The 26,511-nt window shown below is 34.8% G+C and overlaps 1 pseudogene; it reads right to left on the reverse strand.

Annotated features, from left to right (window-relative positions):
- Positions 1-6,707: 6,707 nt before the first annotated feature.
- LOC121763543 lies at positions 6,708-11,751 on the reverse strand (annotated as a pseudogene).
- Between the last annotated feature and the right edge of the window lie 14,760 nt (positions 11,752-26,511).

A 26,511-nucleotide genomic window follows, 5' to 3' on the forward strand; every position in this document is an offset into this window, starting at 1 on the left:
ACAAGGTGTATCATGAAAGAAGCAAACACATTGATATCAGATTGCACTTCATCAGAGAAGGCATAGAAAGTGGAGAAGTGAAGGTTTTCAAGATACACACAGATGACAATCCGGTTGATATGTTAACAAAGCCACTGCTCAAAGACAAGTTTGAGAAATGCAAGGCTTTGGTGAGTGTCTGTAAGTTGAAGGCAGATTGAGCTTCATTCAATCAAGGTGGAGACTGTTGTGTGATTGATTGTAGCATATGATATGGAGCTTAATCGAGCTCATTGTTAGCTAATATGAAGAATTAATGCATGGAGTAATTTGAGCCGTCAGATGCAGATTAGTTAGCTGATGTAATATTAGCCGTTAAATTTGTTTGAGAAGTTAGAGTCTGAGTTAGTTAAGAAGGGACTCAAAGTTGAATAAGAAACTATTATGTATCTTCGATTTCTTTCTTCCGCATTCTGAATAAAGATTTCCTTTCCTTGATCTTGTGTTCTTGAGATTAATAGTAAGGGTGAGCAAAAAATCCGGAAACCGAATATCTGAACCAAACCAAAATTTTGAAATTCAGTTCGGTTATTCGGTTCGGTTCGGTTTTGAAAATACAAAAATTTTAGTTTTTCGATTTGGTTAGGTTCAGGCGAAGAAAAAAATTGAAAAACCGAATAATCGAATTTATTTAATTATTTATATTATATATATATATATTACTATTATTAATTATAACTAAAAGACTAAAACTTAAAAGCCCTAATTAAGTAATTGGAAACTCACGAAATAGTGAATACACCCCTAAATCCTAATTCAGTAATCCGCCGTCAATCCATCGTCCAACTCTCATCTCCCTCTAACCCTAAATCCCTCCACCAATCCACCACCAACTCCATCGTCCTCCGTCGCCGGTCGCTCCTCCAGCCGTCGCCTGTCGCCCCTCGCCAGCTCCTGTCGCCCCTCGCCCCGTCGACCGTCGCCCCATCGCCCCTCGCCCCTCGCCCCTCGCCCCTCGCCAGCTCCTGTCCGCCCTTCACACCATCGTCTCCACTCTCCACACCTCTTGTCGGCCCTTCCATCCCTGAGGTACTCTGTATGGAATAAAAAAATGTGTGTGTTTGTGTGTGTAGAGCGTATCTCTGCTTTGCTTTGCTTTGTGTATGTATTAATAATTTTGGTACTCTGTATTTGGATTATTCTTCTCCCTCTATGTTATTTCTCCGACTTTATCTAAATGGAGTACCGTATTTGGTTTGCTCTAATAATTCAACATTTATTCTTATACAGTTGAGTATTTGGTTTGCTCTAATAATTTTTAAATGCAAATAGAAACAAATAGCAGTAATAATTTTATTCTTATACAGTTGAGTATGATTTTTTTGTCTAAAGGTATTATTCAGTTACATGATTTTACCCAATCTTGTTTAATTCGTGTAAGTCGTAAGCGTTTGAAGAAATAACACATCTATCAATGAATTTTTTTCCTGATTGGCAGATTCTCTCAATTATTTTTTTTTCCAGATTCTGTCAATTGAATTTCAGATTATTTGATTTCTGTCAATTAAATTTCAAATTAAATGTAGCTGTTAAATGGCAGTCGCTGCTGCTGTGTAGAAGAAGAAAGTGTTATACTGTTATGCTAATTTTGACATGTTTCTTTAATTCTTTTGTACTTGCAGATTTCAGATTTAGTAAGTAAAAGGCAGACAGTTTTTCTCCACTCTACAACATAGATTATTCAGCATCAAGTTGTAATGTAAGTTATTCATTAATTTTGATGTAATTTATGTATTGTTAAGTTGCAAATTGATTGCTAAGTATCTCTGAAAATTTCTTATTATAGATGTTGTGTGATGAAAGTGAAGCGGTTGGAGATACCATCGAAAATAATGCAACTGAAGATACTCCATCTGAGGATCCTCAAGACAAAGGAGGGGCAAAAAAGAGGAAAACTATGGAGAAAAGATCAGAGGTTTGGGATCATTTTACTCCGTTCTTAGATAACAATAAGAAACAGAGAGCTAAGTGTGTGCATTGTGCGAAAACATTGTGTGGAGAATCTAAGAATGACACTTCTTCACTTAAAGCACATTTGAGTAAACGCAATAAAATTTCAACTACAGGTCCTAGGCAAACACAGTTGGTGTTACAATCTGGTCAAAGCTCATCACTTAGTAGTTGGAATTTTGAGCAAGAAAAGGTTAGGAAAGCTTTAGCTTATATGATCATTGTGGATGAGTTTCCTTTTAAGTTTGTTGAAGGGGAGGGTTTTAAATACTTTTGTTTGAAGTCATGTCCTCAGTTTAAGATTCCATCTAGATGGTCAGTTTCACGTGATTGTTTTAAGTTCTATGAAAATGAAAAGAAATTGCTCATGACATTGCTTAAATCGACCAACCAAAGAGTGTGTCTTACCACATATACATGGACTTCTTGTCAAAAGGTGAACTACATGTGTTTGACTGCTCACTATATTGATAATGATTGGAAATTGAACAAAAAAATTATTAATTTTTGTCCAATTTCTAGTCATAAAGGTATAGATATTGGTTTGGAAATTAGGAAGTGCTTGCATGATCGGGGAATCAATAGGGTGTTCACGATTACTGTTGATAATGCTTCTTCGAATAATACTGCATTGGTTTATTTGAAAAGAACTATTAGGCAATGGGGGGAAAGTGTAGGAAATTGTGACTATATGCATATGAGGTGCATTGCTCATATATTCAATTTAGTGGTGCAAAAAGGCTTGAAAGAGATTGGATCTTCGGTGAAGAAAATCAGAAATGCAGTTCGGTTTGTTAGGCACTCATCTACAAGGCTGGGCAAATTTAAGGAGTGTTGTGAACTAGAAAAAATATCTAGTAAGAGCATGTTGTGCTTAGATGTTGCAACTCGATGGAACTCGACATTCTTCATGTTGGAAGCTGCGACAACTTCTGAGAAAGCTTTCTATAGGTATGAGTTGATAGACTCATCATATAAAAAGGATCTTTGATAGGCTAGTTTTCGTCACTCGGAAACGATCACTTTTCGCACTTATTAGTTGAATATTTGCATGAAAAAAGATGTTTTTTGGCAGGGTATGGATCATTAAGTTCGGAAGCTGCTTAATGAAGGCGTGAAAAGGAAAACATGCAAGAAAGAGGGCAAAATGTGAAAAAATGGAAGAAAGTGTAGGAAGAAGGCAAAGAAGACTCAAACTGCCCAAGCTGTTGGACTGGCCAGTTTGAACCTGACGGGAAAATGACTAAAGCCACTTCCACACACTTATGAAGGATGTATCCCACTTGCTACACACGCCCATTTCTTCCCTTGGAAAGTAAAAAAGAAAGGAAATATCTTTTATTGGATATATGTATTAAAAATACTTAACTTTCCAAGGACAAGAACCACTACCCACTTTACCACTTAGCTTTAGTTTAGTTTAGTTTATTCTCTCTCTAGGAAACTTTTCTCTCTTCCTTAAGAAGAGAGATTTCAACTTCAAGGCAGCCAAGATCTTTGTTCACCATGGGTTGAAGCTTGTAGTGGATTTTAGTCTTTAATGCTTTAGTTTCTTGTAGCACTTGTGTTGAAACTTGTTTCCAATATCTTAACTCTCTAGTTAATGGTTGTTGGAGGCTTATCTTTAAGAGCTTGAGTGTATTTATTTCTCTAGTGTTAAAGCTTTTACTCTTAGTTCTTGTGTTCTTGTGAAAATCCTTATTTTTTTAAGCTTTAACTTTCGGTTCTTGCCTAGTTAAGTGTTGTTAGTGTTTTGCTTATTGATTTGAGTTTGTTTTAAGCTTTCAAAATGTCCTTCAAAGTTGCTATTGTTGATTTCAAATTTTAGTGGAGAAAAGAGAAAATATTTCGTATGTTGCAAGTAGCAAATAGGTAGTAATTTTTCCTTGCCTAGTTCCTTTTATTTTTATGTATGTTTTAGTGTAGATCTTGTTGGTTTCGTATTTTTAGTTATTTTAACTCCATTGTTAAGTTCTCTTTGTTTTCTTGTTCATCTCTATTAAATGGTTAATTTTCAGCTTTTCATTTAGTGTTTTCAATGCATGTTTAGGTAGTCTACTTGTTGATTTTGTGTTTCTCCTTGTATTTTTAATTATGTAGCAGCCAAGTAGTCTCTTCTCTCACTTCCTTTATGTGCTTTTAGTGTAGGATTAGTAGTTAAAATTAGCTTTTAAAAAGTCAAGTGAAAGAACCATTAGTTGTAATCTTTTATCCAATGGTTTTACACCTTGGGTAATAGAAGCTGGGAGACAACAAGTACATGCTTTCATTTCACTTTTGGCAGCCCTTTTAGCTTAGTTAACCTCTGCACTCAACCTCCACTTACATGTGATTTAGTTTAGCTTTTAGGAGTTAATTAGTTTAGCCACTTTTTAAGGTCACAATCCTAGTTTCTAGCTTCCATTAGGTGATAACACTTACTTTATTTCCTTAGCCTTTTAACTTAGTTTCTTTTGCTTTCTAAATTTAGGAATGTCCATGCTTGTTGCTGTTTTGTTTTTATTTTCATCAAGTGCAAAAAATTTCTTGCTACTGCTCTATTTTCCTGCCAAACTGTCCAGTTTATCAACTTGCCCAGTCTGCGTTCCAGTTTAAATGCTTTCTTTTACTTGCATGTTATTTTCACTTTTAGTTCCCAATCTTAGCTTAGGTTTTATCTGCATTTCGTAGTTTAGTTCCCACACCCAATTTAGAGCGTGGCGGCATCGCCAAAACAAATTCTCAAGTGTTGAAATACATAACGGATACGACCGTTCCTCGTGGGATCGACATCCGACTTACCACATACTAATTAATAGTATTTTGGGAAGTGGGAACGTATAAATCTTGTTGAATAGGAAGGGACACGCGCCTACGACACGCGTGTGAAAATCCCGTCCTTTCAATCTTGAAGTAAGGCATAAGGATCTTGAAGTTGATGATGATGAGGAGGATGAGGATGTGGATGGAGATAGAGTTCACGGGGTGCCAAAAGAGGAAGATTGGAGGAAAGCAAAATTAATGTTGAATTTCTTGAGGATTTTTTATGAGGCAACTAATAGGATTTCTGGATCTTTATATGTTACCTCTAATTTATTTCTTCATGAGATTTACAAAGTGCATGCATTGTTGAAGGCTTTCATAGAGGGTGATGATTTTGAATTGAGTATCATGACAAAGAAAATGAAAGAAAAATTTGACAAATATTGGGGGAATCCTAGGAAGATGAATAAGCTCATTTTCATGGCTGTTGTTGTTGATCCTCGATACAAGTTGAAGTTGGTGAAACTTGTGTTGGCACATATGTACGATGAGGAGTTGGCTAACTCATTTGGAAATGAAGTTGAGGCTGAATTAGTTAACATGTGTGGTGATTACAAACAGCCAATTGTCCAACAAAATGTAGGACATGCAGAATTGAAATTGAATGCTACACATGATGATAATGATGTATTGAAGAATGCAATGAAAATGATGGGTTCCTTGTATGAGACTTTTCACCAAAGGCATGATGAAGTCAATGATGTACATAAATATCTTAAGGATGATATTGAGAGTGGTGGGCCAAAATTTGACCTTTTGGATTGGTGGAAAAATAATGAATATAAATATCCTATACTCTCCCAATTTGCCCGTGATATTCTAGCAGTTCCTATCTCCACTGTAGCATCTGAGTCTGCTTTTAGCACCAGTGGCCGAGTTCTTGATCCATTTAGGAGCTCTTTAAGTCCTAAAGTTGTCGAGTATCTTGTTTGTGGTCAAAATTGGCTTCGCAAATCTTCCAAATTTAGTGTTGAAGAAATTCTTGAAGATGTCCAAAAGATAGAAGAAGGTAGTTTTATACATTTAAGTTTTTTTGTTATTGATTATTTCATTTATAGTACTTATATAACTCTTTTTTGTGTAGGTATTGCATTAATGTCTACTCAAGATTCAACAAATTAATCAATCTCTATTATTTGTTGAAACTTGCTTGCACTTGGACAATATTGAAGACTTGTCATGGAACTTCATTTTTGATTTATTTTGATGTAATGTGTTGAAACTATTGAAGACATTTTGGTTGATGTATTTTATTGTGGAATGTTGATTGCATATTTGTATTTGTTGGTTGATGCCTTTGATGGATTAGAGATATTATCGTTTTTATCATGTTATGTTTTGTATGTTGAAAATTTCTAAGTTTCTGGACTGTTTTTTCTCTCTCCAGATTTTCGGTTTTTTAATTCGGGTTTTCGGTTTAAGGTTTTTCGGTTTTTTATATAATTTTGGTTTTTCGGTTTAATTCGGGTTTTTAAGTTCAGTTTTCGGTTTCGGTTCGGTTTTAGTTTTAGGCGAAATTCGGTTTTTCGGGTTCGGTTCGGTCTGGGCGAAAAACCGAACCGAAACCCGAATGCACACCCCTAATTAATAGCTTTCAATTCTTGCTCATCACAATTGATCATCACATGAGGAATCAAGAAACACAAACGAATCAACAAATAAATCTTCAAATATAGAGGTGGAATGGAACTGATGCTATATTGCTGTGTGTGAACATGAGTCCATCATCATCCCCCCTCTGTTATAGTTACTGAATGTTGATTATAGCTTGCTACTTTACTGAATGTTGATTATAGCTTGCTACTTTACTGAATGTTGATTATAGCTTGCTACTTAATTATAGTAGTAACATTCAACAACGGGTATTAATTATTTGTCCTTCGTTGAGTTCATCGATTTAGTTGATGATACGATAATGTTAAACCGTTTTGGAGGCAAGCCCCATTTTTTATTGCCCTACTAAGGTATTTTTTGGTATTAACATTTAGAAACAAATGAATAAAAGATTGGAAAATCCTTCTTTGTAGTAATTGTAATTACAACATCATTACCAGAGTAAACACCTCAAAATCTGTACTTACATACCAACATTCTAAATTCTCTTAACAGTCACCTTGAACAACGAGCAGGCCTTCAGCTGAAAGAGTCGACAATGCAGTTCGAAGCTGCCAAAACACACAATGTTAATTGATTTGCTTTAGTACAAGCCATGAATGAATACATAATATATACAGAATAGGGAACGAGACTCACATCACTAAGGTGCACCTCAGCGCCACCCTGATTCTGCTTCTTTAACTCTTCCAATAACTGCGCATTACAATTCTCACCAAATCAGCCAACACCATCTAACCTTAACTTGAAGCATTTAATATGAATCTGAAATTTCACAAACCTCCATCAAGCGAGCAGACGAACCTCCGATTGTCAACTTGTCCAGAATGAGGCTGCGCGTGGCCGACACCAGATTCTCCCGCCTCATTCTTTCACTTGCGGATACCCCAGTCGTGATCAGGTCCATGTCAATGGTTCCTGTTCACATGGTAATTAATGCTAGGTGAAAATAGCCAAGATAGTGAATCTGAATTTTAACATCCAACTGCTGTGTTACTTTCTTGAAATTAAGATAAGTCGGCCTTTGATTGAATAACCTTATGTGATGGGGAAGAAGGCAAAACCAAAATGAAGAATCAGAAATGGGAATACAGCTATTACCGGTCGAATGATCTGTTGCAGACTGTTGCATTGCCACCTCGAGAAGCCTAAAAGCCTCGATTACATCCGACTTCTCAACCTGCATGTTCAAGCGCATAATCTTGGTAAATCATCAAGCACTTGAAGTTCAAACCAGGATTACTAAAGAGAGCTTGACCAACCAATTCTGAGAAACGAATCCAGGCCAAGCCCTCACTGAGGCGTATCAAACTTTCAATTTGCCTTGGTGGTTGCAGTTATGACCTGCATTCATAAAACAATTGAAAACATAAAAACATTGATTCCTTAAACCCTGAACTATATTCTCATTATCTCCAAACACCAGGAAACAGATTAAATATCCAAATCTGCTAGAGAACTTAAAAAATGTTAATACAGTATATGACCTTTTTGCTGCTTCCTGGGAAAGTTTCCTCTTTTTCTCATCTCAACGTACCCTCTTGTCAACTCCTCTGCAGCTTCATCTGATAATTGTGGGTGTATATGTTTTCGTGCATAGTTTACGTAAGCAGTCAAAGTTGGCAGGTCAATGACATCATGCTGGGAACTCTGATTGAAAGGCAAAACTAGGACGGATGAATACAAGTCTCCAAAAAATATTCAGAAAAATATGAAAGAGAAAAGGTTCAAACATTAGGATTTTCGAAGTGTAATGCCACAATGTGCTTCGCCAGACGCCTATCTGTCTCCTCATCAGCCTTGTCAAGAATCAAATAGATCAAATCAAACCTGGAAAACAAATGCAAGTCAAACGTACATAGTTTTTATATCAATATAGCAAGTTATTAAATTAATTCTATGGAAAGCTAAGATCCTTCCACATATCCCCATAAATCCTATGAAGTCTGAAAATGAAAGTAACTACTGAAAAGAGAGGATAATATCTTGTCTTGTATAAATAAATCATAAAAAATCAACTGTGCTAATGAAATTGTTAGAATTTGCTTCCAGGAGTTCATAAATAATAATCTAGAAATACTTACTATGAATAACATGTAGAAATCCCTTACCTGGACAATAAAGTAGGAGGAAGGTGGATATTTTCAATCACTGACAAGTGAGGGTTATAGCGTGACCAATTGGGTTGGCACAAGCTAGCACTGAAGTTCTTGCATTTAGGGAAGCAATTATTCCAGCCTTCGCAATTGAAACAGTTTGCTGCTCCATCACCTGATGGTAAAAGCTTTAGTGAGTGAAGAAATCCTCCAAGCCTACCTAAAGCAAAATTCATTACACCTAATACATGTTACCCCCTTCTCTTAATTTCTCAGTAGTTGGGAAACGTGGTCTAAATGATTTTGGTAAAAATATTAGGAGGAAAGTCGTGCAAATTTTGGTTACATTGGAAAACAGCAGTAACATTGTCGAGACTACCCAGGTGAAACCAGATTTTTGGTTTATACTATCTAGAGTATTATTGCTGTAGGATTAAAGTGTTTAAGCATACACACAATAAAAGAAAATGTACTTGATTCAGACCTCGTGTAACATGCTCCTTGCATTGTCAGACATTTTGTCAAATTCATCGATACAACAGATGCCTCTATCACTCAAAACCAAGGCTCCACTCTCTAGGACCTAAACAATCATTTTTGTGTTAAGTTCAATTCTTCCACAGTTAATGAATTTCGGATAATAGTTCATGAAATTTACTCACGGTTTCACCAGTCTCAGGATCCTTGGCCACATAAGCAGTTAGCCCCACAGCAGAGATTCCTCTCCCACTAGTGAATATACCACGAGGAGATAGAGCTTATGTATGTACTGGAGAAGCTGCGATTTACTGGTTCCAGGATCCCCAACAAGGAGAATATTTATATCACCTCTGAAGCTAGCACCAGATGGCAACTTCAATGCATTCCCTCCAAAAAGCTGAGGAGCACCAGACATAATGAGAAATAAAATACTGATAAAAAAATTTATCACCAAACTTATGTTGTTATAGTAAGGCACCTGGCAAAGAAGGCCTCTCTTTACATCATCCAACTCCCATATGTTTGGTGCCAAAGACCTAGTCAATTTCTCATATATATCAGGCTGTTTTGATAGTTCTTTTAATTGCCCCGCCTGCAATATTCCAGAAAATATTACCCTCAAGAGAACAATATTAACTCTTATTGCAAGTAAAGCATTTAAAGTACATTGATTTCAGATTTCTGAGTTGAATCATCGTCCCCAGTGCTTGCTTCATTTTCAGTTTCCATTGGATCCTGTACATCCATTCTTGACTAATCCGTCGTCGTCTTTAGATGAAGACAATTAATGTAAGTCTGAACAAAAGAACTCATTATTTACGTAAATACTGTATGCACAAAGTGATGACATTCAAAACAATGGCTTACATGAGAGAAATAAAAGTGCATACCTTGAAAATTGACTTCACTGTCCTCTGTGTCTGACCAACTCTGACACTCATACCCCTGTATATTCCAGTAACCTAACAGAAACAATAGCACCACATACCATGTTACACTATGATGCAATACTATAATATCAACATTGAGAACATAATTGCACGTGACCTCACCTCTACTCTGTCCCCGGGCTTGCCAGCATCAACCAACTTGTCATGCATTAACAATGTCACAGTGTGTGGTGTTCCTCCATCCGGGATGTCATCTGGAGTCTCTTGGACTCTCACTACTTGCTTATCAGCAAATCTTTGTTTCATACGTGAAAGCAAAAAAGAGGTCAGTTAGCAAACAAAGATTAAGAACAAGTAAGAAAAACAATTGAGCTTCAACCATTTTAACTGCTGGTGATTTCAATAGTATTTTGTCATGCAAAAAACTAACCAACCAGTTACAAACAAGTTTGAGACACACCTGCACCTATTGTGAACAAGGGTCATGGAGTTCCTGGAGAGACATTCTTGCTTTGCACACACTGTTGGCTCATTATTCTTCCTGGTAGATCCAAATGTTAGAAACTGAGAATCCAATAAATATACAGGATCAGAAATTACATGCATCGTATGAATAATGGAAAGGCCTTAGCAAGCAATTACTACCTCTTTCAACAACAATTGGGTCAGAGTAATAACCACAGACCAGGCATCTAAATATGGCTTCTCTAATCTCAGGTATAACAGAGCTGCAACAAATAATCATCCCTTTCAAAGAAATCATCTTTTCAACATCTGGCAAACAGAGTAAATAAGAAACTCAATGCTAATTGATCAACCATAATGAAAGGGGAAGATAAAGTAACTTTAACAGACACTACAGATATCAACACTAACCAGAGGGGTTTAGATTTCTCATTGAAACTGAACTCTTAAGATTAAATATCCTGGCCTGTATGTGCTTCTCAAATAAAGGATTGTTCCTCCCCACCATGTCCATCAATACCATATCAAATATAGCTAACACCTCAAGAGGATACCTAACCATCTTAGTATACCGGTCGCTATCATAATCATACACACCGTGTGCATCGACATCAAGCGAATCACCCTCTATTTCAATCACATGATTAATCATTCTCATATATTTCCCCTCAATTTGCTCAGGATCTTCCCTAAAATGCCTCAAGAACCTCAAAATTGCCGCATTAACATCTTGCACACTGATATTCGTGCCCCATATGTACACTGCCGGAGCCTCGTCCTCATTCCCTTCACCAACATCTGAAGACGCGGCACATCATCAGTCCAGCTTGGCGTGGCAGCAGCAGTCGGGGTGGCCGATGGTCGCCTACCTCGGCCACGGCGTCGAGCATTACTAGCCGGAGTTGGAGTTGCCTCGGGTGTTCTGGCACGTGAGGCTGATGGCATCGGCGAAGGCGTAGCATAGCTGGAATCACGACGGCGTTTCCAGCGCGAGCGGTCACCGGGAGATGATACTGTGTTGCTGACTGGGCTATTCGGCCAAGCATCTGAAGAAGATTAAAGAAATTACCGCCCAAATTCAAGAAATAAGTATTCCAATAGACATAACGTCACGAATGCAAGGGCGAACCCTAACTCCGTCACTTGTGAAACTAAGCTTAATAATTCGTGAATCAAAGTAGAACAAACATCTAAACGAGATATTTGACCTCGGATTTCAACAAATTGCAGATAGAATATGGAAAAGTTATACATTAGCAATTGAAACCATACCGTCAGGCGTGTTGACAGGAGAAGAATCGGAGGCCATGATCTAGGGCGTGCGAACGAATGTATGCTACAGTGATACTGATATGATAGTGAGAGAAAGAGATGAGAGAGAGAGCGGTTAGGGCGAGGGAAATGGCATAGTTGTTTGCAGAAAATTGGCGGGAAAATGTTTGATGGTATGTAGTGAGAAGGGGCACGTTTGGGCTTTATGCTTCACTATTGGGCCTATTTTTTTTAATTTGGGCCAGAACTATATTTGCATCACTCCTATTTTTCTTTTTTGAAATAAAAAATTGTATAAGGAGAGTCTAGAAGAGTCTTAGGAAAATAAGCACTTGACTGAAACCAGAATTATTTGATGAGAATTAATTCATGCAACCAAAATTTGGGCCAGAACTATATTTGTATCACTCCTATTTTTTAATTCTCTCTTCTTCTTTTTTCCTTATCAAAATATTCAATTATATTTTTCTATCATTCTATTTTTATCAATTAATTTTACTTGAAATCTCGTATCATTCAAAAAGCGGCCATGAACGACGGAGAGGATAATATTTAAGAGTATAGTGTGGAATTGGAATAATATCATTCTATTTTGGGCCTTACAATAATTTTGAGCCCCACCACATGATTAGGCTGGCCAGTTGACTTAACACCTCATTGGACTAGGAATTTGCCTTAGCAACATCATGATCAATGAATCATATATACAATTAGACATGTTATTCGAGTTATTTCATCGAATTTCATGTCAATTTAGGTTGGATAATGTTTAAACTAGATCGACATTGTCCAAAACTGACAATGAGCCATTCAAGTCATTACCACCTAATTTCCCCATTAATGGGGATTAAGACCATTAGCAGTGGGGCGCCCAAAAGCGCCCCAACGCGCCTCACCACTGAACATCGGGCTGTTGGGACTTGATGAATCCATTTCGTAGTAATAAAAAATGTGAGTCTCGAGAGTGGAATCGCGAAATGAAATGTTAAAAATGAAGGGTATTTATAAAAAAAATGAAACCGCGTGTCATCGTCAGCGACCATCATCCGCCGCTCGCACAATGGCGCGAACGATAGGCTATCGTCCGCGCTATACGCCGCGGATGATGTATCGGCCGTGAGCATCGGGCGCACCCGATGCCAGCCACCCACAATGGTGCCATCGTCCGCGCCCGAGGACAATGGACGCCATCGGGCGTGCCATCGGCCGCCCCATTGTGGGTGCTCTAAAGGCCGTTTTGGCCGCCTAATTTCTCATTTTGTGACATAAACAAGTGAAACATTACCACTAGCGTCTAGCAATAAAAGAATTACTAGTAATCATACAATCATAAGCTACCATAGTCTGCGATCCAACTAGGAATAATTTTACAAGATTAGATCATCCCCCCCCCCCCCCAACAATTTTCACGCTTAATATAATACTACATTTCTTTTAAATATATCACACTTAAAGTCACTTATTCATAAAAAATGAAAATATCATTCTATCCAATTTATTATTATCTCTTTACCGAACGCAATAATAATATTGTATGAAATCACGTACAAAATATAAAATATTACTCCACTTAGTACTCAGACGAATAAAATATTTCTTATATCAATACTCTTTCCATCCAATAAAAACTACTCTACATGCATTTGAAATGACACATGAATTAATGTACAATTGATAAGTAAGAGAGAGGAAAAGGAGGAGGATAATTAAAGTAAAGTTAGTGGATAGTGAAACCCACATTATTATTAGTATTTAATGAGTTGTAATGGTGAGCCAGAGTGGTATAAGTTGTAAATAAATTATATATATGGATAATGAGTTGGAGACAACTTTCCATAAATAGATTCCCATATTTTTATGTGATGGACGAAAATAGAAATTGCACATAATTTTATAATTTTATGTGATGGATGGAGTATGAAAATATAAAATTTAGATGTTTGTATTTTTTTGACTTTGAGGCTTATTAGACTATAGTTAATGATGTTTTTCAGAATGAAAAATATATCAGCTGATTTGATGACTGATTTGATGAGGACAGTAGAGTTGTCTAGATTGGGCTTTTAAAATTTTACCAGTCTACATTGGCTGTCCAAATGAGGTTATATACACTCTCAATCCATAAAAAGAATCTCTTTTTTGGATGATATACATGTTTTAATGCACAATTAATAAATAAGAGAAAGATAAAAAAATAAAAAGTAATAGAGTATGATTAGTGAAGAATGAGGATCAATTTATTAGAGAAACAAAAATTAATAAATGAACTATTTTTATGAAGCTGACTAAATTAGAAGGTACTAAAGATATTTCTACGGGATGAAGGTATTTACTTACTCACATTTGGCCCACCGGGCTATTAGACCGAATTTGTCAGGAAAAAAAAGTACTAGTAGCAAATAATAAAATTGATGATTTTTTACTATTGGTTATTTGACAAATATTGACTACCATGTGGCTATCAAATACTCCCTCCGTCTTCTAAATATTGTTCCACTTTGACCCGACACGAGTTTTAAGAAATGTAATGAAAAGTGAGTTGAAAAAGTTAGTGGAATGTGAGTCTTACTTTTATATGAATTTTATAATAGAGGGAACATCATTTTTGGTCCACGAACTTTGCCAAAGTATCATTTTAGGTCCGTGAACTTTGAAAATATCATTTTAGGTCCGTGAACTTTGAGTTAGTATCATTTGAGGTACTTTTTACTATTTCCAAGTTTTTTTGGAGGAAAATACCCTCAATACCTTAAAGTGTATTCATTTTTAATAAATTTATCATATATTCATATTTTTTTATAAATATCTTTACAATATATTTTTGACAAATTTTCTAAATATAATTTGACCTTAAATATTATCACTTAATTTTGTGACATGCAAGTAAAATTGCTTCTTCAATTTTTTATATTAATTTTTTAAAAAAAATTGAATAAAGAACTTTCTTTAATAATAAAAAATTGAATAAAGATCTTTTTATAAATATCTTTATAATATATTTTTGACAAATTTTCTAAATATAATTTGACCTTCAATATTATCACTTAATTTTGCGACATGCAAGAAAAGATCTTTATTCAATTTTTTATTATTAAAGAAAAGTTCTTTATTCAATTTTTAAAAAAATAATATAAAAAATTGAAGAAGCAATTTTACTTGCATGTCACAAAATTAAGTGATAATATTTAAGGTCAAATTATATTTAGAAAATTTATTAAAATATATTGTAAAGATATTTATAATAAATTATGAGTATATGATAAATTTATTAAAAATATATATAGACTTTAAGGTATTGAGGGTATTTTCGTCCAAAAAAACTTGGAAATAGTAAAAAGTACCTCAAATGATACAAACTCAAAGTTCACGGACCTAAAATGATATTTTCAAAGTTCACGGACCTAAAATGATACTTTAGCAAAGTTCGTGGACCAAAAATGATGTTCCCTCTTTATAATAAAATGTGAGTATGAATGAGTTAGTGGAATATTAGGTCCACTACTAAAAATGGTAAAAAGTTAAATGGGACAAATTTTATGGGACTGATGGAAATAGTAAAATGGGACAAATTTTCAGGGACGGAGGGAGTATATAGAAATGTCAATTGAACTAATTCGATTTTTGGGGTGGCATGTTAATTGGTACTCAATGCTAGTTGCGTTGAAATTTATTGAATTATAAAATTTCAACATAACTTTTTAAAATTAACAAGTTATTCGGGCTAGTTTGCATATTTGTTGGTTCTAGTTGATTGATATATCTCCCAGTAACAAATATGATTCGATGAAAGAAAGTGAAGAAAAAATAAAATAAATGGAATCAATAGTTGTAATGAATTCTTGGATTAGATCTCAATCCAAATTTGGATTGATATATCTCCGTAAGGGGTGCGTTAGTGTGCTAACTAATTTACAGTAATAACTAATAACTTTTAATTATGTGTGTTAAAAATATCAATACAAAGACATAAATTTATAAATCTTTCTTGTGTTGATAAATTATGGCTTTGTATTGATATTTAAATTTACATGTTGTATTGATATAATTATGTCTTTGTATTGATAATTTTAATACACGAAATTGAAAGTTATTAGTTATTACTGTAAATTAGTTATCACACTAACGCAACCCTGTATGTAAAACTATATTTATTTCAGATTTATATAGATGCAATATGACGTGAGACAATACTTATTTTTAGATGGTGACTCAATCATAATAGGAGCTAGATCACGTTGTGTAAAATAAAACCTTACAAGTGCATTATTAATTATTTGTCGTGATTAATATGTTTGGGGAGTAGGGTTTGGACAGTGCAGCTAAATTTTAGGGGGAGGTTGAGGTGCTGCTGCGGTCAAGGTGAGGTTACATCTGTCAGTTGCAAAGTACTAATCTATACCTATCTACATACACATTTCTATCTACCAAAACAAATTAAATTAAAGCCGGCTTGATTGATGTAGCGTACCAATACCGTATACTCCCTCCGTCAAAAAAAAAAAAAAATAGAGCACATTTGCCATTTTTTTATATCCACAAAAAATAAAGCGTATTTAAAAAATTAAAGTTTTTAACAACTTTTTTCTTAATTTTTACCATCTCTCTTACTAATAACATGGACGTCACATTCCACTAACACTACTTCTCTCTTACTTTTTTTCCTCTCACTTACTAATAATATGAACTCCACATTCCACTAACACTATTTCTCTCTTAGAGCACCCGCAACGCTGTGCCGTTGCGGTGCCTATGCCGTTCCGAAGGAACGGTTCCGCGGCGGCACGCGTTGTAGCCGCCGTGTCGTCGCCATTCCGTGCCGGGTGTCGTTGCCGCGGCACGCGGCACGACACGTTCCGCCGCGCGCCGAGGCGACGTGGCGGGCTCTCAGCGCACGCGTGACGCCCACTCGCTGCCCCGCGAGTGGGTTTCGTCACGGTGACGCAATAATTCATTTTTTTAAAAAAATTCGAATTTAATAAAAAAAAATTAATAAAAAAATTTTAATTTTTTTTAAAATTCGAATTTAATAAAAAAAATTATTAAAATTGTGTACTTTTATTTTTTTAGGATTTTAAGTGTGTGCTTTTTATTTTTTTAAGTTTAAGTTGTAACTTTGTTTTAATGTTGTGTGTTTCTTAATAAAGTGTGTGTTTTTTATTAAAGTGTGTTTTTTAATTGAATTGAGTTGGAAATAAAAAAAATGAAATTGAATGAATAGTAATTTAAGGAACGGAGGGTTGCAGGTTCCATTCCTTAGTTAAGGAATGGAGTAAAAAGTACAGTGGGATCCGCAAATAGTAGTTTAAGGAACGGTATAGGAACAACGTTGTGGATGGCTTTACTTTTTTTCTTTCTCTCTTACTTTTTTTCTTTCTCTCTTAATTTTTTCCCTTCTCTCTTACTTTATCAATTTCACATTAAAACTCGTGTCATTCACAATGTATCCTATTTTTTGTGTATGGATGGAATATACAATTTGGAAATTCCCCTCCATCTCTGGTAACAAAATTAAAAATTCTTTTATTTTGAAATGGACTCCAATAGTGAAAATATGGACTTTTGGGATAACACAAATTTCAATATTTCATATGTTCCTATTAAGTTGTGTTGTTGTATTCCTATTTCAAATAAACAGTCTTTTTTTTTTCTTTTTCAAAAAAAATATCTAATGATTCTTATTTTATCATCTTTCCCAATTTAATCTCTTTTATCTCTCCTATTTTATTCTCTCTTATATTATACTCCCCTCCGTCCCTCTGTAGTAGGAGCGTTTCTTTTCGGCAAGGGATTTAAGAAAAGTTGTGTTAAGTGAGTTAAGTAAATGACTCAGCTACAGAGGGAAGAAAAAGAAAAAGGTAGAGAGATGAAGAGAGTATAAAATAAGAGAGAGTAAAGTAAGAGGGAAGAAAAATTGTTACTTTTTGCCAAAAAAGGAAACGACTCAGCTACAGTGGGACAACCCAAAAAAGAATACGACTCAGCTACAGAGGGACGGATGGAGTATTTTATATTATCTTCATTCCAAAGTCATTTAAGACAATTTCTTAGTTTTCATACCCGACAATAATCCATCATGCCATCAACTTATTTGGAACAGAGAGAATATAAAATTAGTAAAAATATGAGAGACGGAGTGAAATAGTAATTAATTAATGAAGTAATGTTAACTGAAAATGAGATACCTTAAATAGAGAAAAACTTTATAGATATGAAAATTAAATAAATTTAATAGACGTACCAAAATGGAATTGAAGACAATTGTTTGGAGGACAATTAACTTTTAAGTATACGAATTTGCAATTATTATAAATATACTATCATATTCTTGCTCTATCTCTGTACCTAATTTGGTGCAAATTACTTTTTCTAAAATTATCGATGTCTTGTTGATAGAGAAACTCATGAGTATTGTTATGAATTTTTTATGCGTGACGAAAATATGATATGAATATGCTTAAAATGTTTGGGTTAAGTCTTTAAGGATTTGTGTGCTTATCGAGTTGATATGTTAGAAACGCGATAATTAGGATTAGGTTCGGGTTGAATTAAATTGGGTTTGGATAATCTGCTAAAAATACTAAGTAATATTATTATTAATTATTTTTTTACAAAAAGTTATACTTTAATTTTATTCTCTAGGTTCGTATAAAACATGTAAATCAGTTTTTTTAGATTAGGTTTAAAAATTATGCTTAATCTTGTAATATCATACTTCATTCGTCCCTTTAAAATAAACCACATTTGTCATTTTAGGATGTCCTTTAAAAATGGACTAATTATATTCAAGGAAACTTTTTTTCTTTCTAATGAGGTGTGTCTCATTCTCCAATAACAATACTCTGATAACTTTTGTCTTTCTATAATAGTATATTTTACTTTACCAATTATGCATTAAAACTCGTTCTGTTTTAAAAAGTGGTCTATTTCTTAATGATGGAGGGTGTATTTTAATAATGTAATTTAGATTTGTTTAGTTATCATGTCGTGTCAACCTGTATTATATTATGTCGGTAACAGGTTCATGTTGGATGTTGGTGGTATTTAGGTTTGAAGGTAATAGGTCGGATTTATGTTTGGACAGTGAATTTTCCTAAATAAGTTGGATTTGGGGTGGGACTTATTCGGTTGGATTGTTATCAGCTTAACCCGATAATGACCCAACCCTTAACAAGTTAGGCTCAAGGTAAGTCTTATTGAGTTGAATTGTTTTCCGGTTGACATGAAAAAACCTAACACACACGACTTGTCACCCATTGTCATGAGTCATATAAAAATAAAACAAATATATTCAAAATAATATATTTTCAGATAAATGACTTTTTTTAATTAGAGTGAACTACGCAAATGGTCCATAAACTATGCATTTTGCATGTAAATGGTACCTAAACTTTAAAAATATCGTGGATAGTCTCTGAACTAAGGTGTAATCACATTTTTTTATACTTTTTCACTATTAATCACAATTTTGCACCAAAAATGCCCCCAATGCATGAAGGGCATTTTTGAACTTTCATATCTAAGTATTGGATTTGATATTTTCTTTATCTTTCTCTCTTGTACTAAATATGATATTTTCTTATAGTTTGAGTACCTAAAATGATATTATTCACTTCACTTTTTCAATCACTTTATGTCATATCTTCTTTCTTTCTCTTTCTCTAAAAATTTTAAGAAGTAAAAAATTAAAATAAAAAATAGTATGAAATTCTTAAGGGGGTGTTCGGTTTGCAAGATTGTATCCCGAAATAAATTTGTATTGTGTTTGGTTCATAAGATTCAATCCCACAATTCAATCATAGATGGATAATTAGTCATAGCTAACCCCTATAACTAAAATAATCTCACAACTCAATCCTAAATTGTATCTTGGTATTATTTTATCTAGGAAACCGAACACCACCTAAATATATTAATTATAAAAATCTAAATTATAAATTAATTATAAAATAATTTGTCGCAAAATTTAATTTTGATTGTGATTTGATTATTTTTTTAATTATTAAAAATTAATTTTTTTAATTAAAACTAAAGTCTTAGTTTTTAATTAATCATAATATTTAATATCAAAAAAAATTTAAATTTAGCTAAAATTTATATTGATAATTAAATTTTAAATTTTATTCGAAATTTAAGAACTTCATAGTGTATTTTTTTAATTTTTTTTTACTTCCTAAAATTTTTAGAGAAAGAAGATATGACATAAGAGCATCCACAATAGTAAGAACTTCCCCACGGACTAGCACTAAGACTTCTCAAAAACACCTTCTGCCACGTCATAATGACTTCCCACCCCACTACCACATCACTAGGACTTACCACTGCACAATAGTGGACTAGCACTAGGACAAGCACTAGGACATCCAAACAACACAATTTCACATTTTTATACGGAATTTAATACGAAATTCAAAATTCGACACGAATTCGAGGAAATGCAATCATAATTTCATTATAAATTAAAACATTAAAAAAATACAATTAAAAAAACAATTACATCATAAATATCAACGTGCATTCTTCCGCGCCCACAACTCTTCAATTATATCCTGCTGGAGTCGAATATATGCTTCTTGTTGACGCATGTCGGCGTGGGCTTGGAGCCGCCCGGCTTCATCATGAGGTATCCACATGCGTACATTGGCGGTGGTCACGCCGTAGCTTGGCCCAGCGGCATCTTCATTGGTCCAATCAGTTAGTTCTGGACCTTCTTGTTCGACAATCATGTTGTGCATGATAATACATGCGTACATGATATCAACAATGCAGTCGTCATACCACAAACGGGTTGGACCATTCACCGCCGCCCATCGAGCCTGGAGCACACCATTGCGCGCTGCCTCCTGTCGGCTCGCAAAGTAGACCTTCTTATTTTCAAGCGGACATCTGATCGTCTTCACAAAGACAGGCCACCTAGGGTATATCCTATCCGCCAAATAGTAGCCCATATGATGCTGGTTGTCGATGGCGACAAAACTGATGGCCGGACCAACGCACTGTCACTGCTCGTTGAAAAGGGGCGACGACTGGAGGACGTTGACGTTGTTGTTTCCTCCGGCTACCACAAAATATGCATGCCAAATCCAAATCCGATAGTCAGTTACGACTTCGAGGATCATCGTCGGATTCTTGCCTTTGAAGCCGGTCGTGTAGTGACCCTTCCAGGCGGTAGGGCAGTTCTTCCACTCCCAATGCATGCAATCTATACTGCCCAACATCCCAGGAAACCCATGCACCATCTCGTGCATATCCATCAGTTCCTGACAATCTTGGGGGGTAGGCTTCCGCAGGTACGTCTCCCTGAATATTTGAATGACGTCTTGACAAAAATACTGGAGATATTCGCGGGCAGTGGTGTCGCCGATATGGAGGTACTCGTCGAACATGTCGGTCGCGGCTCCGTAAGCCAACTGCCTAATTGCAGCAGTGCACTTCTGTATAGGCGTGTGTCCGGGTCTGCCACTCGCATCCCTCCTGAACCGGAAGTACTTGTACCGACGCTCTAAAGCGTTCACGATACGCATAAATAAATCTAGGTGCATCCTAAAACGCCGCCGGAAGAAGTTGTCCCCAAACCGTGGCTGCTCGCTGAAATAGTCCTCAAACAACCGTTGGTGTGCAGCGACGTGGTCCCGGGGTACTACAGCTCGATGCTGGATGGGGCGAGGTATCGCCGGCTGCTGCTGCTGCGAGACAACCCTCATCATGCGGTTTATCTCAGCGGACGTATACGCCCCTATTTATTCGTGGATTTGCCGTGATGCTTCATTATCCCAGCCACCACCGACCGCACCACTACCACAGCCACCCGCACCACCACTACCACTACCACTAGCCATTTCGGGATGTCGAGAATTGTAGTTGAAGAAGAGAAACTCGTTAATACAAGTTGTGCGAATGAAAAAGAACCGAAACGAGCCGTATATATAGAGTTTTTTTTAAATAAAAAAATCGCTCGTCCGTACGCTCGTCCATCGAGTGCCTACAATAGCGGACGAGCGGGATATACGACGGACGAGGGGTCGTCCGCCCAGCTCTTTCACGAGCGTCTCGCCGATCACAATAGTGGACGAGCGCGACGGACGAGCGGCTCGCTGGTCGCTCATCCGCCGACTCGTCCACTATTGTGGATGCTCTAAAGTGATTGAAAAAGTAAAGTGAATAATATCATTTTAGGTACTCAAACTATAAGAAAATATCATATTTAGTACTCAGATAAAGATAAAGAAAATATCAAATCCAGTACCTAGTTATGAAAATCCAAAAATGCCCTCCATGTCTTGGGGGGCATTTTAGGTGCAAAAGTATGATGAATAGTGAAAAAGTATCAAAAATGTGATTACATCTTAGATCATGGACTACCCACAATATTTTTAAAGTTTAGGTTACGTGCAAAACGCAGAATTTATGGACTATTGTTTAGTCTTTTAATTAAAAGGACTATTGTTTGTAAAGAGTATTCATCTTTCTCGTTGATTTTATAATTCCGAGTTAAAATAAATGGCCAGCTAATATTAACTCATATTCTAACAAAAGTTGATTTGATTTTCAACAAGCAAAACAATATCATTACAAATCGATAATGTTAATACTTGATAATTCTTGAGGCAAAATGAAACTAACGAAGGGAGTATATTATTTGTGTCATTTAACCAAAATTTGAACGCGTGTGTTTATTTTGGAGCTAAACATAGAGCTATATACTTACTCCTATTTGGTAAACTTGTACTCCATCCGTTCCATAGTAATAGAGTCATTTTGCCAGTTTGGTACGTTACATAGTAATAGAGTCATTTTTTAAAATAAAAGTCAACACATTTTTCCACACCTACCTTTTTCATTTTCTACTTTATTCTCCCTTTACTTAACTCACATAACACAATTTTCTTAATCTCCATACCGAAAAGAAACGTCTCAGTTACTATGGAACGAAAGGGAATACTAAAAAAAAGGAATTGTACTAAAAGGTCCACTATAAGTCAAACTTTGAGCTATTTTATATGAATAACCATTTCTAAGACTATGGTGTAGTATTATTTATTTTTAAAACCTTGTTAAAAAGATTGTGATTTGAAAGAATTTCACCAACAAATATCCATTGCCTCCAAAATCATGTGTGGCGTGCTGCCCGTAATTACAGTAAATTTTATTATTCTCTCTATCTTTATAGCTGTAAGTTGTAAGCTGTTAGAGCACCCGCAACGCGGGCCGTGGGCATTCCGCGTTTCGTTCCTTCGGAACGAAACCGTAGCGGAACGCGTAGCGGCGCTACGTTTCGTCGCGGTTCCGTTCCCATGGCGTCCCGGGTGCCGTCGGCACGAGACGCGGCACGGTCCGTGCCGCCACGCGCTTCAGCGACGTGGCTCGCCCTGCGTCTTGCGTGACGCCCACTCGCCGGCCCGCGAGTGGGCGTCGTCACGCTGACGCAATAAATTCATTTTTTTAAAAAAAAATGAATTTTTAAAAAAATATTTTTTATTTATAAAAATTATTTTTTATATTTAAAAACAATTTTTACAAATAAATGAATACTAGAAATTCGTATTAGCCCATATATATTTGATGGGCTTGCGAATTTATGAAACTCATTCTTGGTTATCTCTATTTTATAGAGACATCCTTGAATGTTTTATGTTCCACTTTCGATGTGGGACAAACTCATTCTTGGTTATCTCTATTTTATAGTGACATCCTTGAATGTTTTATGTTCCACTTTCGATGTGGGACAAACTCATTCTTGGTTATCTCTATTTTATAGAGACATCCTTGAATGTTTTATGTTCCACTTTCGATGTGGGACAAACTCATTCTTGGTTATCTCTATTTTATAGAGACATCCTTGAATGTTTTATGTTCCACTTTCGATGTGGGACAAACTCATTCTTGGTTGTCTCTATTTTATAGAGACATCCTTGAATGTTTTATGTTCCACTTTCGATGTGGGACAAACTCATTCTTGGTTGTCTCTATAAAATTGTATTTTAAATTATGTCATTTTTTATTTTTTTAGGATTTTAATTATGTCTTTTTCTATTTTTTTGAATTTTAAGTTGTAATGTTATTTTAATTTTAATGAAGTGTGTTTGTTTTAATTGAATTGGGTTGGAAATAAAAATAAAATATGAAATTGAATGAATAGTAATTTAAGGAACGGTTAAGGAACGGTTAAGGAACGGAGGGTTGCAGGTTCCGTTCCTTAGTTAAGGAATGGAGTAAAAAAGTACAGTGGGGCCCTTAAATAGTGGTTTAAGGAACGGTATAGGAACAGCGTTGTGGATGGCCTTAAAACTCTCTTTTCGATCCCACTTTACCTTTACTTTTATCGAGTGATTTACAAAAGCGACTATTAGCGCAAAAAGAGATGGTGAAATTGATGTCACATCGCTTCTCTATAATACTACCATGTGAGTGAAAGTTTAAATCTCATGCTTTGGGAACAAAAAGGCCTTCATTGAATAAACTTTATGCTGCAATAGTATATATTTAATAATATTGGGTCAAATTTATCACTAGACAAAATCCCAAATTCCGTTAAAATTCCAATTAAATAGTGTTTCGTTTTTTTCAACTTGTCACAATAACATGTCAACTTGTTAAATGAAATAAAAATAAATTATTTCATGTCAATACGAGGTATTGCAACATTGGCCGTTGTGCAAATACTCATTTTCTTAAATTTATTTTTGTTCTTCACGTTATGATTATTGGTTAAGCGTCAATTTATTGTTTGCCAAATAAAGGTTTAGTTTGGTTACAAAGTCTTATTTATATAAATAAACTTGGGGTTAAATCTATGTATTAAGTGGGTTGTGTAAATTTTTTTTCAATTTTTTCAGACATAATGCATCTAGCAAATATGCATTATTATTTTGGAATTTTTGTAAACTGTATGTTGACTCAAATTGTAATAGCCTTTGTCAAAATATGGATACTTCATAGCAATTGTCTATGAGTTATAATCAGGAAAATTAAGCCCTCTAGGCCGTAGGGGTTCAATTTGTTCTAGAATATGATTCTTTGTTGGTCCATTTCAATGAGACATGATCTTTATCCAATATCTTCTGTTTTAGTAGCGTTCTTGAACAGATTGATCGGCGTTTACATTCCATTTGACAAGGATTATATATATACATATATATATATATATAGAGGTACGCATTATAATGATAACCTCAATTTCCGTAATAACCCTATAACTAAATCTGGACCATACATTTTTAAAATCACGTGGTCTAGATTCAAACTTAGTTTTCCTTCATAAAAAAGGCACAGAGAGTAAATATGTCATTTCGCTTATTTAATTTCTGAATTTCGCTCATGATAAAATTTACGTATCAAAATTTCGCTCATTTAAATACGTAAAATCTTATTTCTCATGATATACAGATGTATGAGCTTCAGTTACACGTATGTATGAGGTTCAGTTATACGTAAAATCTTATTTCCCATGATATACAAATTTCGCTCATTTAAATACTTAAAATCTTATTTAACTATCATTTTATCATTTTATTAGTCAAAAGTATCATTTTATCAACTTAGAGTATCATTCTATCCGGCAAACCTATCATTCTATGCAATAAACCTAACATATATCATTTTATCATTTTATCAGTCAAAAGTATCATTTTATCAACTCAGAGTATCATTCTATCCGACAAAACTATCATTCTATGAAATAAACCTAACATATATCATTTTATCAGTCAGTCAAAAGTATCATTTTATCAACTCAGAGTATCATTCTATCCGGCAAAACTATCATTCTATACAATAAACCTAACATATATCATTTTATCATTTTATCAGTCAAAAGTATCATTTTATCAACTCAGAGTATCATTATATCCGGTAAAACTATCATTCTATACAATAAACCTAACATATATCATTTTATCATTTTATCAGTCAGTCAAAAGTATCATTTTATCAACTCAGAGTATCATTCTATCTGGCAAAAACTATCATTCTATGCAATAAACCTAACATATATCATTTTATCAATCAAAAGTATCATTTTATCAACTCAGAGTATCATTCTATCCGCCAAAACTATCATTCTATACAATAAACCTAACATATATCATTTTATCAGTCAGTCAAAAGTATCATTTTATCAACTCAGAGTATCATTCTATCCGGAAAAACTATCATTCTATGCAATAAACCTAACATATATCATTTTATCAGTCAGTCAAAAGTATCATTTTATCAACTCAGAGTATCATTCTATCCGGCAAAACTATCATTCTATGCAATAAACCTAACATATATCATTTTATCAACTCAGAGTATCATTCTATCCGCCAAAACTATCATTCTATGTAATAAACCTAACATATATCATTTTATCATTTTATCAGTCAGTCAAAAGTATCATTTTATCAACTCAGAGTATCATTCTATCCGGCAAAACCATCATTCTATGCAATAAACCTAACATATATCATTTTATCAGTCAGTCAAAAGTATCATTTTATCAACTCAGAGTATCATTCTATCCGGCAAAACTATCATTTTATGCAATAAACCTAACATATATCATTTTATCATTTTATCAGTCAGTCAAAAGTATTATTTTATCAACTCAGAGTATCATTCTATCCGGCAAAACTATCATTCTATGCAATAAACCTAACATATATCATTTTATCATTTTATTAGTCAAAAAGTATCATTTTATCAACTCAGAGTATCATTCTATCCGGCAAAACTATCATTCTATGCAATAAACCTAACATATATTATTTTATCATTTTACGTGATATTTGGCGAAATTCAGAAATTAAATGAGGGAAATGACATATTATCATTTTATCAACTCAGAGTATCATTCTATCCGGCAAAACTATCATTCTATGCAATAAACCTAACATATATCATTTTATCATTTTACGTGATATTTG

This window comes from Salvia splendens, chromosome 14 (assembly GCF_004379255.2).
Source record: "Salvia splendens isolate huo1 chromosome 14, SspV2, whole genome shotgun sequence".
Taxonomy (NCBI): Eukaryota; Viridiplantae; Streptophyta; class Magnoliopsida; order Lamiales; family Lamiaceae; genus Salvia; species Salvia splendens.